This window comes from Sinohyriopsis cumingii, chromosome 7, assembly GCF_028554795.1.
Source record: "Sinohyriopsis cumingii isolate HCF-2022 chromosome 7, ASM2855479v2, whole genome shotgun sequence".
In the NCBI taxonomy this organism is placed as follows: Eukaryota; Metazoa; Mollusca; class Bivalvia; order Unionida; family Unionidae; genus Sinohyriopsis; species Sinohyriopsis cumingii.
Genome location: NC_142967.1, coordinates 41,334,634 through 41,348,788, shown reverse-complemented (window position 1 = coordinate 41,348,788; position 14,155 = coordinate 41,334,634). Strand labels below are relative to the sequence as shown.

Below are 14,155 nucleotides of genomic sequence, written 5' to 3'. Positions count from 1 at the left end.
GGATTCAGAGTATAGTTACCAAGTTTGTTTATCAACGAGTCTGTCATGTACAGAGACTTATTTTCTGTTGGGGGGATACATTTTGTCATCAAGATTGAGAACTGTACTAGTTTGAAAGGGATCAACCATTTACTTTTCAAGGGTATCAGATACTGACACAGGTGTATTCCATTTTCCTTTCATTGCCTATCTGACTTTTTTTTTAAATTTCTTTTTCGGTCTTTTTTGGAATAGAAAAAACAAGAAAACGCACAATATTCTTTTTGTACTATAAAGTTCTTATTCTCTCTCTCTCTCTCTCTCTCTCGATCGATCGAGAGAGAGAGAGAGAGAGAGAACCGGTTCTTCGTTTACCAACTCTTATGACATCAATGTGAACTGTTTTGACATGGGAATATAATAATCAAGACCTTAGTTAGTATATAGTGCATGTATATAGTAGATGTATGACATGTCAATTTTAAGCAACGATACGAGCCCCTATGGGTGGAACCGGATACAAGCAAGTTGTCACAGATGATAACTAATGAAAGAACGAACAGATCTTTTGGACGAATATAATACACATTTTTATAAAGAATCCATTTGTTTCTTACCAGTTTGATCCAGTATGTCTTGCGATCTTCCAAACGTTAGGTACATTAAGTCTCGAAGCAGTAAAATCCATGTACACATTAAACCATAAATACCGCACTATATCAGCCGCACCGGGCTTAAATAATACACTTTCTGCTGGCATCACCAGGTTACCATTTTACAAAAGTATTTCTTTTTAAAAATCACTAATAAAACTAGTAATTATTTTATGAGTCGTTTTTGTAGGTATACGAAATTTACAGTGACGCTGCATAGTAGCGATGTTCTCATTGGATGACAAACAATGAGACGTCACGCGCCTTCTGATTGGCTAAGCGTTTGCACACCAGTCTACTGCCCAAGGTGAGTCGCAAATTGTGTGAACAATACACACTGAGTGTAAGTGTCTGTCAGACATTACCTACTTTGTGAGGACTTTCACAATAACGCTTAATTCATCTCTTATGATCACTCCCAACCGTTTGCACACGAAATATTTCGCGGTTGTCAGTCCTCACAATGTAATCCAGTCCTCAAGATGTTGGTGTGCATTCAAACTGAGGTATAAAAAGTATTAACAATCTTCGTTTGTTAAATGACTATAATATGGTACTCATTTTGATCACAATCCTTTCTGATTTATGTTCCTTCCTCTCTCATGCATAACGGACAAACAACGCAGAAATGACGAGTGAAAGAGAAAAGGAATGTGGGTGGATTCAAAACTTGAAAGACAAATTACACAATGTAACCTACAAGAATATGGTTCGTTGTAACGATACGTGTGCACTTTCCTTGGGATTTATCTACAGTGTTTATCACTGACACAAAGTTGCAAACCATGTCGACATTATACAGTAAATTACTCGATTACGCGGTACACAGACTGTGATGTATTTGATGTTTTGTTTTTGTTGTTGTTTCTTAAACATACTGTAATGTTCTTAAAATCGATTATTATTAATTAAATATGAAAATGTCCAAAGGTCTCTCGATCGATCGACCATCGTAGCAAGATACGGGCTAAAATCTATGAAATGACGAACGCAATGAATTTTAGTTTGTACCATCCCACGACATCTCTAAACTCATGAACGATGGTACAAGTTAAGTGAAACCGACCAAAGTGTAAGAGAGAGAGAGAGAGAGAGAGAAAGAGAGATTATGGTCGGTTGTGCTGTTACAAAAGCAAAATAATGACTTAGATCAACTGTAAATATATTAAAATATAATTACCTCGTTTTGGTTCGGCATTTTGCTTAGTTTCTATTCCACATTAATTTCCATAAGCCGGTAGGTGCATGGCTTAGCGTTCATGTGAATGGCTTAGCTAACCTAGTGTTCGTAGTGCTCTACTTTTATTATTAAAACCATCTTTTATGCTTAAATCATAAGGAAGTATAATATTGATTTATTCAACGTGAAGAAAAATAGAAACTGAAAAAGAAAACAGTCAACTTATCAATATGCAATGGTGATTGTGAACAGCCACAAAATACATAGAACTACATTTTGTAGGGTACACACTCTGGGGTGTGATGAGTTCATTCACTGGGTCCATACACAGCTGCCAGTAGTAAATCGTAACTCCGTTTAAAGGGAAAATATATGTATTTGTATGTGATATAAATAAAATATATGTACAGTAGGTACGCTGTATCAATGATATACAACTCACTGCATACATTTTTCATTAAATGGAAACCCAGCATGGGTTCTTTCTTTTTAATGAAACAATTATACATCGCTATAATTTATAAAATGAAAATTTACGGAACTTATAGTATTGTGAAATAAATACAAATTAATCATAGAAGCTCTTTCAAACTTAAAAAAGAAAAGATTGTTCGGAATGAATTCCAGATCCTGAAAGTGCTGATGTACCAAAAGCCTTGAATGTGCTGAATACCAACAATTTTGATGTGACATTGTCCAGTATATATCTTAGAATAAATTCACAATAATTAAAAAATATTGCTTTAGTCTATACCGTCATATGAACATTTTGTAATAATAACTACTTAATGATTCCTCTTAAATAAAATCTAGCAAAGCATTAAATATACCTGCAGATTACTATTAAAACAAGTATAATGACAGAAACTAGGAATAAAAAAATAACTGTCCCCCTCTCTACTTATATGCTTATCCATGACTCTATTTAGATTCCATGTCATAATTCTTCACCACATGACATAACACACATTACATCTCCACCTGACCAAAATAGATGTCGCAATAGCTCAATTGTTTAATAGAAAATTAATCAAAACTATACACAGCTTCATCATCATGTCTGGGTTTGAAACTAATAAACAATCTCTATCTAAAAGTAGAATCTACCTTCGGGTAACAGAATATAAACGCACAATATAGACCTACATAACATCTCCCTTGAGGAAGAAAGAGAAAGATTTATACATTAAAACTTTCTTGTATGTATTTGTCAAACAAAGTTATAACACTGTAATATAAAAATTACTTAGGAAGTTGTCTTGTGCAGTCTGTGATCGGAAGATGCCGGTAAGAGTTAAATGAAAAGTATACAAAAAATGATTCGTCCGGTGTTGATATGGGGATCAGAAGCAAGGTCGCTAAGGAGGAAAGAAGAACAGCTCCTATAAAGAACAAAAATAGTAATGCTACGTTTTATACTTAGTAGCTCACTTAAAGAGAGAACAAGAAATGAAGTGATCAGCCTAATAGCTGTATCAGAGACAAGGTTCCTGGATGCAGAATACGGTGGAATGGGCACGTGGAACGGAGGGAAGAAACCATCTGCATCAGAATACTCATGTAGGCAGAAGTGTATGGACAACGGAGCTGAGGACGGCAGAAGAAAAGAAGCAACAGAGAGGTTGAACAGATATTTTGCTGAAACGTCATTTTCGTCGTTTTCGAAAAATAAAACTTCCTACGAAAATGAAAACTATGAACTTAAAATATAAGCGTAATGAAGGGGTCCCTGAGTGTCCGAGTGGTCTAAGGCGCTCACCGTTCCGGATCACTGCCATCTCACCTCTGCCTGCGTGAGTTCGAGTCCAAGGCTCGGCTAGCGTGTGTACGTGAGAAAGCCTGCCAGTAGCTTCTCGTGGGTTGGTGTTTCTTCCCTGGGTTTTCCAGGGTTCTTCCTCCACCAGTTATACTGGCCGCCATGTATAGTCCACATTCTACTGAAAAACGGCGTTAAACCTTAGAACAACAACAATAAGCGTAATGACGCCAAACCAAAACCTCTAACTTAGTTATTTTGTTATTTTGTTATTTTATCTTTGTCGATAGTGGTTTTTTTTAAATTTGTACGTGTATTTCCGTTTACCGCGGGACGTTTCATTAAGGTCATACCCTCTCTGCTGCTATAATTAAATCATTAATATATCATTAATGCCACCAGCTATGGAGTCTAGATTAAGTCGAAAGAGATTAGAAGCAATCAAAACGTTTTGCCTGTTCGTGATTCTCTTAGATAAAAACGTAAAGAACGTCAATAATCACATGTTGAATATGCAGAAGGTACATGCAAATTATTTAAACGTATTACGAAAGTTACTGAAACAGTTGCAGAAACTACTGAATGCATTCTTCCAGCAGTAAGACAACCTGCTGAGCAAACTGAAAAGATAGTAAGAAGAACTAAACAAACAAAAATAAATTTAAGATATCTTCTAGATGAAATAGCTCCTGCTCAACTTCCTCCCATGGAGGAAGAAATATTTAAATGTATAGGCAAAGTTCGTACTGAAATAGCCGATGTAAAAAGATATTTTGCATCTAAACTTGAAGTAAGGAAAGACAATATTGGATTGATTAAACATTTAAAGAAGGTGCTATTGAAGTACTTAAAGATGTTGAAGAGGAAGATATGCCTCGTGTTGCACTTGATAGTTATGTTCAAAAGTCTGAAGTTTTAAAACCTAAGTATGTTAAAGTAAATAAAGATAGGTATTTTGAATGGATATATCGTTTGTATTATGACAAACCCCAGGTTAGAAGTAATGATGAAGTTTATGATGAATATATCAAAGAAATAGTCTTTGGGAGTAGCGACTTCAAGAACAAGAACCAAAATCTCCCCAGCAAGAACCTTTCTATCAACTTCCTCCACCGCAGCAACAAATTGAACGACAAAAAGAAAAACCACAATCTCATAAAGAAACTCGAAAACTAATTAGTGTTAAAAATACATTTACAACTGAAGCTATTGATCTTATCCGACAAAATTATGATGATGCAGTAAAATGTAGAACCTATTTTTGTTGGATATTGACAAACTGTAGATAATTGGGATTAAAGATATATCTTCTATATTTAAAAATAGACATTTCAAACATGACGATGGTTATCGTAAATGTTTCCGTTATGTAGAAAGAGAAAAAGATGTACTTGACTCATTAACTAAAGAATTTATTAAAGAAGAAGATATTCCTGCATCTACAGGAACTGGGTTTTACTACACCACACCAGGAGGAAGTAGTCTAGGAACTTGTCCTGACTGTTCATGCCGATGTTGACCGACTAGAAATTCTGATCTGAGGAAAATGCGCAGGAAATAATTCTCCAGAAATGGTAAATTTTTTCCCTCCATACTACAAGTATTTTAGGAAAGTCCTAATTGATAAGATTACTGACTGATTTTTCTTTAATTCGTCAGTTTCAAATCCCAGTAATACAAATTTTAATAAATTCGCTTCACCTATATTCTGCTGATTAGTATATAGTTGTCTGGTGTGTTATTTTTTTTTTTTACTTCCTGTATCATAAGTACTATCATTTATTATTTCAATAATAACTCGATTTGTAAATTCAAGATCTGATACAATTTGATTTAGATGTTGTATGGTTTCAATGATCTTATTTTTAGATCGTCATTAGGGTACTCCAGGACATAATTTATAAATAATTGCATTATTGTCGTGAATGATGTTATATCTTCATAAATCTTATTCATATACAATATGATCGGAAGTTTTCCCATCAAAATATATTATTGAAAATAGTGTTTTAGGCATTATTTTACCATCAGAAAGTTTAATACAATCATCTGCATAATGACGCCATGGATATCCATCTCGATATTGAAGGTTCATGTATAATGTTTTTTTTTTTCGTTAATAGAAAAATCATCTCGCTGAGATTCCGGTAGAATTTTTTTACTCTGGTGGAATTTCAGGCCATCCTAAAACAGATCTAATTGACGATTGATAAATATCTACAACGTAATCTGGAGTATATATTTCAGCTGAAGATGATAAATTTGGAACATGAACTCATAGCTATTTGGGATCCTCTACCAATTCTGAATTTTATTCTGCGTTGGAATTCATCATTGAGAACAAACTGTTGGAATTCCGACAACTTTCCAATCTGGAGTTCCATTGTCGAGATTTATATTTGCAAATACAAGCGAATTATTATCCTGTAATCGACCGAATGATTTTGATCTGATATTTGGTCAACTATGGTATATTCGTAATTGTGCTAGTGCGATTTCTGTCGCCAGAAATGCAGTTGGAAAATTAACATTAAATTCAGGATTAGTTGAGCTTTCCGATATCATTGTTGTGTTTGTTTGAGCTGTATTTGTTACAATTTGTTGAAGTAATTCGTTGACATTATTTAAATCCCGATTTTCTAAATCACAGTCATTGCTTCTTTGTAGATTTTAATTATATCCGTGAACCCAAAATCTATATGTTTTCAGCATTAAGACTTGTTGATAATAACGAGGATAATTTGGAGTATGCTAACGTCAATGTATCTAATATTATTATATAATCGAGCAATTTTGCATTTGTGCATGTACATATTTTTTTGCAATGATATTAAGAATACCGTCAATCAAGCTATATTGATATCACATATATACCCCTATTTTTAGATTTTAAAGCAATATAATAAACTTCTTCAGGTTTTGCATTCGCGATAGCATTAAAACCTTTATCGTCAGTTTATCTTGAAGATCAATTACATGTTCAGGTCTAGGTTGTTCTTTAAGTTGCCTATCCAAGGAATAACATTTTTCTTATTCCATCTTTATATGCAATACAATCAAAATCACCTGCCCTAGTTTGTTTACTTCCTTTGTATAATTGAAACATCCAACTTTCTCAAGTATCTCTTGAAACAGGCGTATTATATTCAGGTCTTAAAAATATATCTCTAACTTGGAACAGCAAATATAGATAAATATGATGCTGTTTTAGCTTTTGTTATTGCATTTGTCATGAAATTTATCAGGCAGTTTCATTCTTTTTTCGTTTTTGGTGTTACTCCAACAGCACCTTCAAGTTTTTCTTCAAGTTGAGGAGGAACAGGTTGAGGCTGAGCAGGAGCAATTCCAGCTGGAAGATCTCTTAAAATTCTTTATGTTTGTTTAGATCACTTTCCGATTTTTGTTCCAGTTTGTTCAGCAGTTTGTCTTACTGCTGGAATAAGAGCCTCAGTAGCTTATGCAGTTCTTTCAGTGACCTTCGTAATAGGTTTAAATAACTTTTCTGTACCTTCTGTAAATTCAACCTGTGATTAATGACGTTCTTGACGGTTTTGTCTAAGAGAATCACGAACAGGCAAAAACATTTTGATCGCTTCTAATCTTTCTCGAGCTAATCTAGCTGTATAAGACTCCATAGCTGGTGCCATTGTTGATATAATAATGATTTAATTATTTATAGCATCAGAGACGATGCGACTTCAATGAAACGTACGGTGGGTAGACGAAAACAAACATACAAATTTAGAAAAACACTAAGGACAAAAATAAGTAACTAAAAAACACTAACGCAATTAGAGAAACGCTCGGTAAGTTAGAGGCATTGGTTTGACGTTATTCACCTTATATTTTCGTTATAGTTGGAAGCTTTATTTTTTTAAAAATGACGTTTCAGCAAAAGGTCTGTTCATTCTTCCTGCTGCTCAAATTATGAACGAAGGTTTGGAATATCTACCCTGAAAGATGCAGGAAAAGTAACTTTGTTAAAATATGCACACACGCATATCCCCGACTATTTTAAGAAACGCACAAGGTTACTGGCAAATCTGAACATCAAACGTCATTTCACTGAGGAAGTATTTGAATTGGATGTTTTCTTATTGTCTTAAAAAGGGCAAAACCATCAGACTAACATTGTCAGACGTACGTAGCAAACTTTCGTGGAGATGGCTTGTATCTATAACGTGGATGAAAAGCGTTATTCGTCAGGTGGCTTGTCCCAGTAAGATAAAATAAGGACAATGACGAGACTATTGAATAGTCAGAGTATGGCTGTGTGGCCTCAGATCCGTACTACACTAAGGATGTTGATAGAATTGAGAAAGTCCAACGCCAGGCAGCAATATCTGTATTTGGTGACTACAAGTGAAGTAGGTGCGACACCAAAATGTTAAATGCCCTGGGTATACCAGCACTCCAAGAGTGGCGTAGAGGATCCGTCTTAAATGCCTGTATAAACTGGTCTTATTCGCACAAAATAAATGATGATGTTCATAGTGTTCCGTATACTCCGGATAACTCCTTAAATTTCCGTAACTTTGAGATGTAAGGGCATATCTCTCTTTTTTAAAATTATCCTGGACATACTGGAACTATACATTGAATACAACATTGGATGCAGAAGACTAAAATGCTGAGCTTCTATGTATGTGAAAGCCTTGCATTAACCCCTTCATTGAAAATTGACTCTTCCAGCATTTGCAAAATAACATTCAGCAGGCTTCTTGTTAACATTGAAAACTACCATTTTATTATAAACGCGAAGGTGACAATGCTATAGGCCTGTTGGTGGCAGTCGAGTTAGAATTATAAATCAATGAATGAAATGAGTAATACTTTTTGAACATTTTTAATATTCTTCATTTATTCGTTTTTAAAAACGGGGTGTGGGTTGGCTAAAACTATAAACGGGCCACCAGTCATTTCAAGTCAATATGTAGGATTAGGATAGAGTAGCGTAATAAAACCGATCAACGTGTATTAAAACAATAAATCATAAGACCATGTATAGAATATTAGGACAGAGTAACATCAGATATCGTAGAAACACAATAGAAAACATCCTTGATTGTGTTAGATAATCCAAACTGGCCCACATTTATCGTAAGTCTGTATGTTGGATTAGGACATGGTAACAGTTAAAACATGCTTTCGAATCTCCTGATTTTAAAATGTGTTGGTCGTTGTGGTGGAGGAAACCTGTGTGATTTCAACTGCCTGGGATTGGGTGTCTTGTACACTGGCACGCTTTTATATTATCTCAGATTGCAATTTATGCTGTGATTCAAAAATTAAATAAGTTCCGAAAACAACCGTTGTCGTGTTTTGAATTGTGTTATTGTATATTGGTATCAAAGACTTAACAAATTCCATGATTGTAAACCATTTTCCTTTGATCAACGACGCGTTCAAACCGATACAGAAGAAAAGTGCATCATAAATCATATACATGTTATGCATTAATGGTCATACTAGATCTTTAGAACTGAGTTTACGTAATATAGTCCATTTCATCACTACGAGACTCACTTGCACGACCTTCTGAATTTTAGAATTGAGTATACATACACTAGTCCCACGCCCTTGCTGTAGGATTTGGTTATAAGGGCTTCTGAACTTTAGAACTGAGTCTACATACTCTAAAACAATTCCCTCGCTATAGGATTTGATTGTATGGCCTTCTGAATTTGAGAACTGATTCTACATAATCTAGTCCCATTTCCATTCAATAGGATTTTGTCGTGTTGCCTTCTGAACTCTAAAATTGATTCTACACACTCCAGACCCATTCCCTTGCTTTAGGATTTGGTTATACGGTGTTCTCATCTTTATCGTGCTCGAACTTATATTCCTGAAGACTTCAATTAAGCAAGTTGCGGACGACGTCAAGTTAAAGAAACCAGTTAAAATGTATGTTCAGTTATAAATGGAATCGGCCTTTAATTATGGAATTATAACCTCCATTCGCACATGATTTGTATATAATATAGCTTGAAGAAGTAGATCCAGTCACCCAAACGAGCGAGTTGAAATGTGCATCTTAAAATCTCTTTTTAGACCAAGGAACCCAGATCTTGTAATTCTCGATATGGAAAGCTTGGACAGTGTCTATATTTCATGGTTGGCAAAGATGCCAACGATAGAATAGTATGTACAAATAGCCGTATATAGCCTGTGTCATTAAAAATGTAAGTGAGAAAACGTTGATATAATATACAAAGATTGTTTTCGTCAGCATGCGTACCTATTTATCTGTCCTTTATAAATCAAAACAAGTGATGATGCAAAAGAACGGTTTCTTGTTATGTTGCAAAACTATTTGACACGTCATCCTTCCAATTGAATTTGAAAACAGAAATGAGAATACCAAATGCAATTAGGAAATTTACTTTTTTATTTTTTCTTAATTCTTAATGTAGAATTTGCAAGTACGAAGGCAGTCAGCTTTATATAGGAAATTGTTGGGGTTTCCACCAAAACCGTGATAAGGGAACAGATAACACCAGCCACGACGATGATCAAAGTACCATCTTGGAAGATGTAGGGGACCGATGCCACTGTCTGGGCGAAGAAGGCAAACTTAAAAAGAGGAAAATATGCATATCATGACACTTTACAGGAAACATTCGTCTCATACGGTCAACATCAAATGTGTCTTTTTGCAAACACGAATAACATGTTGTGTAGCTTAACTGTCTTAAAATAAATAAAACTACACATCGTAAAAATTCACAATTTGGTACTTTTTATGAACATGAGCCCCTCAGTATATGGGCTAAGTTGCTGCCATCCAAAAGCAGGAAAATTTACCTCCACACAGGAATTACTCAATTTATAAACGTTTTAACCTACCAAGCATAATTTAACCTCTGTCATTCCACGTCATACTTTTGACATACATACGTACATAATAAGTACGTACATACATATATGCATGCATACATACATACATACATACATACGTACATACATACATACATACATACATACATACATACATACATATAGTTGGTTGGGATCTACGTCTAAATGTAGGGGTGACTTTTAAATTAAGTCAGTAGCAGAATTTTGAATATAAAACTAATGGTCATATAATCTGCTGTAATGACATTTCTTTGTTAAATAGTGTATTTTTGGTTATTTTCAAACCTGCATATAAGACTTGTTTAAACTTATGAAGGTACAAAGTATTGCAAAAACAATTTTTTACTTTTGTAGTTCTAACTTTATTTTTGCTACACAGATCATCGAAAGGGCGGTTGAGAAATTTCTGCAGTGTATACTGAATTGTAGTTTAATATGTTCCACCTATTTTATTATGAACAGTGTCAAACATATAAGTTTACGAATTTTCAAAGCACATCTTTAATATTCTCGGCGCTCAGTAAGTTATATTGTATCATCACGCGATTGCCATGGAGGTCGCCATATTGTTTTGGAGCTTGCTAAATAATTCCACAAGTATTTAAAAAGAATTGATCTAAACTATTTTTCTCAACAGTATTTTAAATTGATGATAAATGCGTTACACTTTAAGATCGAAATCAAGATATTGAGGCTTTCATGTTTGCATTTTGATAGATATTTTGTTTAAAAAAGATCAACAAATAATTTATTTAACCTTAGTTTTATCTTCCATTGAGGCATGTGTGGTTCTTTGGTAGTATGGGATTGTGTTCTGACACAATTTATTCAAGCACCAGATCCTTACAACAACTTTCCTGCACTGAGGCCAAGTTGCCTACTTATAACTTTGTGGTATGTTCGAAATATAATATTAATGCTGCTTTGTTTCCTTCTCTATTATAACTGAGGGCATGTCACTTCTTTGTAAAATGATCCCACGATGCTTCATTAGTGTAGCAGCCAAATATACACTAGTTCTCTTTCATTCTTCCGATACAGTGGTGTGATCCTGTTGTCTACGTCAATAAAGTTATGCAAACACATGTTCCCTATGCCTTAATATCCAGACTGCTAAATACATGGGTCTCCAAATACTAAAGGGTTTTGGCCCAGTGAAAGCAAATAGACTAGTTAACTTAACCTTGTCACCTCGAATTGAAAGATCCCAAAGGCCAAAAGGATATTTCTGCAAAAACTTCGGCAACTTTATTTCAGAAGGGAATAACATATCTTACCATTGCTGAGTACACCATGTCTTATGTCAAGAATGCGTGGTGATTGCAACCATAATAGCTCGATTGGAAAGTCAAAACAAAATAATAACCTAACAAGTGTTTGAAATATTACAAAAATATCAATTGTTTTGTGAGGTTGTAAATGACTTGGGAGAGAGAGAGCAAGAATTACAGTAAATTGAATAATCAAAATCACCACCAGCGAGTTGACAAATGCCGATTAATCTGCCTTTACAACCATGAATTTTACGAAAATTATAATATTTTGCAGATACTCCATATTATATCACAAAACCTAAACTATACGAGAAATAAAATGGATCTTGAAGCCAGATCAAAAAAACTCCTTGCAAAGATTGACTTTCCATGAGGTTCTAATTATTTGTATTACCCCTCAGGTATAACTCCATGACCAATAAATGCCCAGAAGATGTAGCAACAGCACACAAATTTTCTGCCTAATTCTCTCTCTCTCTCTCTCTCTCTCTCTCTCTCACCCTGATATTACATGTTTAAGTACATCAACGACGGAGCTGTTGAGCTATTGTCACTAAAATATAAATAATCTGACGTAGTGTCATAACAACCTTCTATGTGATGCTTGACAGAACAAAATTTAAATGATTTCAGTGATTAATTATTTATTAATGTTTAAGCAAGAGATGTTGCTGTGAGATACTCTGTTATTTTGCAATAGGGTTAAGCTTCCTTTATGCAATTCTGCTCTCAGATAAATAATTAATTTGCAAATTGGCTAAGGTTCCATTATGTAATTCTGCTATCCGATACTCTGTGATTTTGCAATACGGTTATGTTATTATGCCCTCAGATACAGTATGATTTGCAACAGGGTTAAGCTTCATTTGTGTGTACAGACATGCTCTCAGATCTGTGTTTTCCAATACGGTTAAGCTTCCTTTATGCAATTCTGCTCTCAGATAAATAATTAATTTGCAAATTGGCTGAGGTTCCATTATGTAATTCTGCTATCCGATACTCTACGATTCTGCAATAGAGTTATATTATGCCCTTAGATACAATATGATTTACAACAGGGTTAAGCTTCCATACTGTGTACAGACATGCTCGCAGATCTGTTTCGCAATAGGTTCAAGCTCCTGTTATATATAAAAACCGACTATGTATCGAACTGTAAAATGAAATCAGTTCGAGTAAATATATGAATAAAATGTATAATGTTTCTTATAAGCCAGTCAACCTATACAATACTTATTGCATGCTCCTCGTGTTTTCAAAAGAGGCATCTAATGTTGACCCTATCATCCAAATTTTGACTGATATCATAATCTGAGGCAAGAAAATGGATCGAAAACACTCAGACGCGCCTATAAACCCATCGAAATGCATACCTCACAAGCGAAACGACATCAAGTCATGTTATATAACGTTAATATTAATTTTCAATAATGATTGTTTGTTACAAATAATGTCTAACGAATAATACAATGATTAACAGCCTATATTCTATTTGGAAATCCTATGGTATCAAAACATAATGGAGCAATTTATTCTTGCAGGATTGGTATATTAGTACACACACACACACGCATGAAGATGTATTGTTTCAGACAGGAGAAAAGCGTATACATACTAGGATTTGGGCCCCCAAAAGCTTGCGTAAGCTGCTGTTGCACCATCAACAGGACAAACATGCACATAACAATACCAAGGGAATTCATGGTGACCTTCGTCTTCCCTATAACAATTGAACAAATAGAGTAAATTAATGAGATCAGTAGATACACGTTTAGCTTGATAGGTAAACGAAGGCAGACAGACGGATACATGTGCATCACATAATAATAAAATCGTATCATGAAATTTGTTAAATTTATTCCTTTCCCTTTCCTTATATATTAATCTTTTTAACTTTCTTCGCTTTACAATGTTTTACTTATTGATCAGTTTCAGCCTTTCTCCGTTTCCAATTACTTATTTGTTATGCAGGAAATGGCAATGGCTAGAAACAACAGATTTTGTTTCCATTTCCATATATACATATATTCTTCGTCTGTCTTTGTCTGCACCAAGAACTAACATGACGTTTACAGCTCCGCAAAAGAACAAACACAATTAACATAAATATAGAAAATATTCAAGTGTGTGTGTGTGTGTGTGTGTGTGTGTGTGTGTTAATATTTGTATCTATTGTTAAATGTCGTACCTGACCACTCCAAGAGTTTTGCTGTGAGCAGTTTATGCTATCAGTCTGCATGTGTTACTCATTTGGAAATCAGATTTTATATAGTGTTGAAATGATTTATTGCATAGTACAAAAAGACTAATACTTCAAAATAAATCATGAAATTACCTGTACGACATTAGACAGAGCACAGAGTCGACCCGAAATTGTTAGGGAGAAAACAATTTTAAAAAATTGAAAGAACAAAGAGATTTTTGAAGTTGCTATCTCAGATTTGAAACATGG

At 34.5% G+C, this 14,155-nt stretch overlaps 1 long non-coding RNA gene across 1 annotated transcript; it reads right to left on the bottom strand.

Annotated features, from left to right (window-relative positions):
- Positions 1-9,941: 9,941 nt before the first annotated feature.
- Positions 9,942-13,951, bottom strand: LOC149795100 (uncharacterized). The gene is made up of 3 exons (XR_016422254.1): positions 13,892-13,951; positions 13,319-13,423; positions 9,942-10,144 (listed from the first exon to the last, which is right to left on the bottom strand). It is a non-coding gene; the product is annotated as an uncharacterized LOC149795100 (long non-coding RNA).
- Positions 13,952-14,155: the final 204 nt, after the last annotated feature.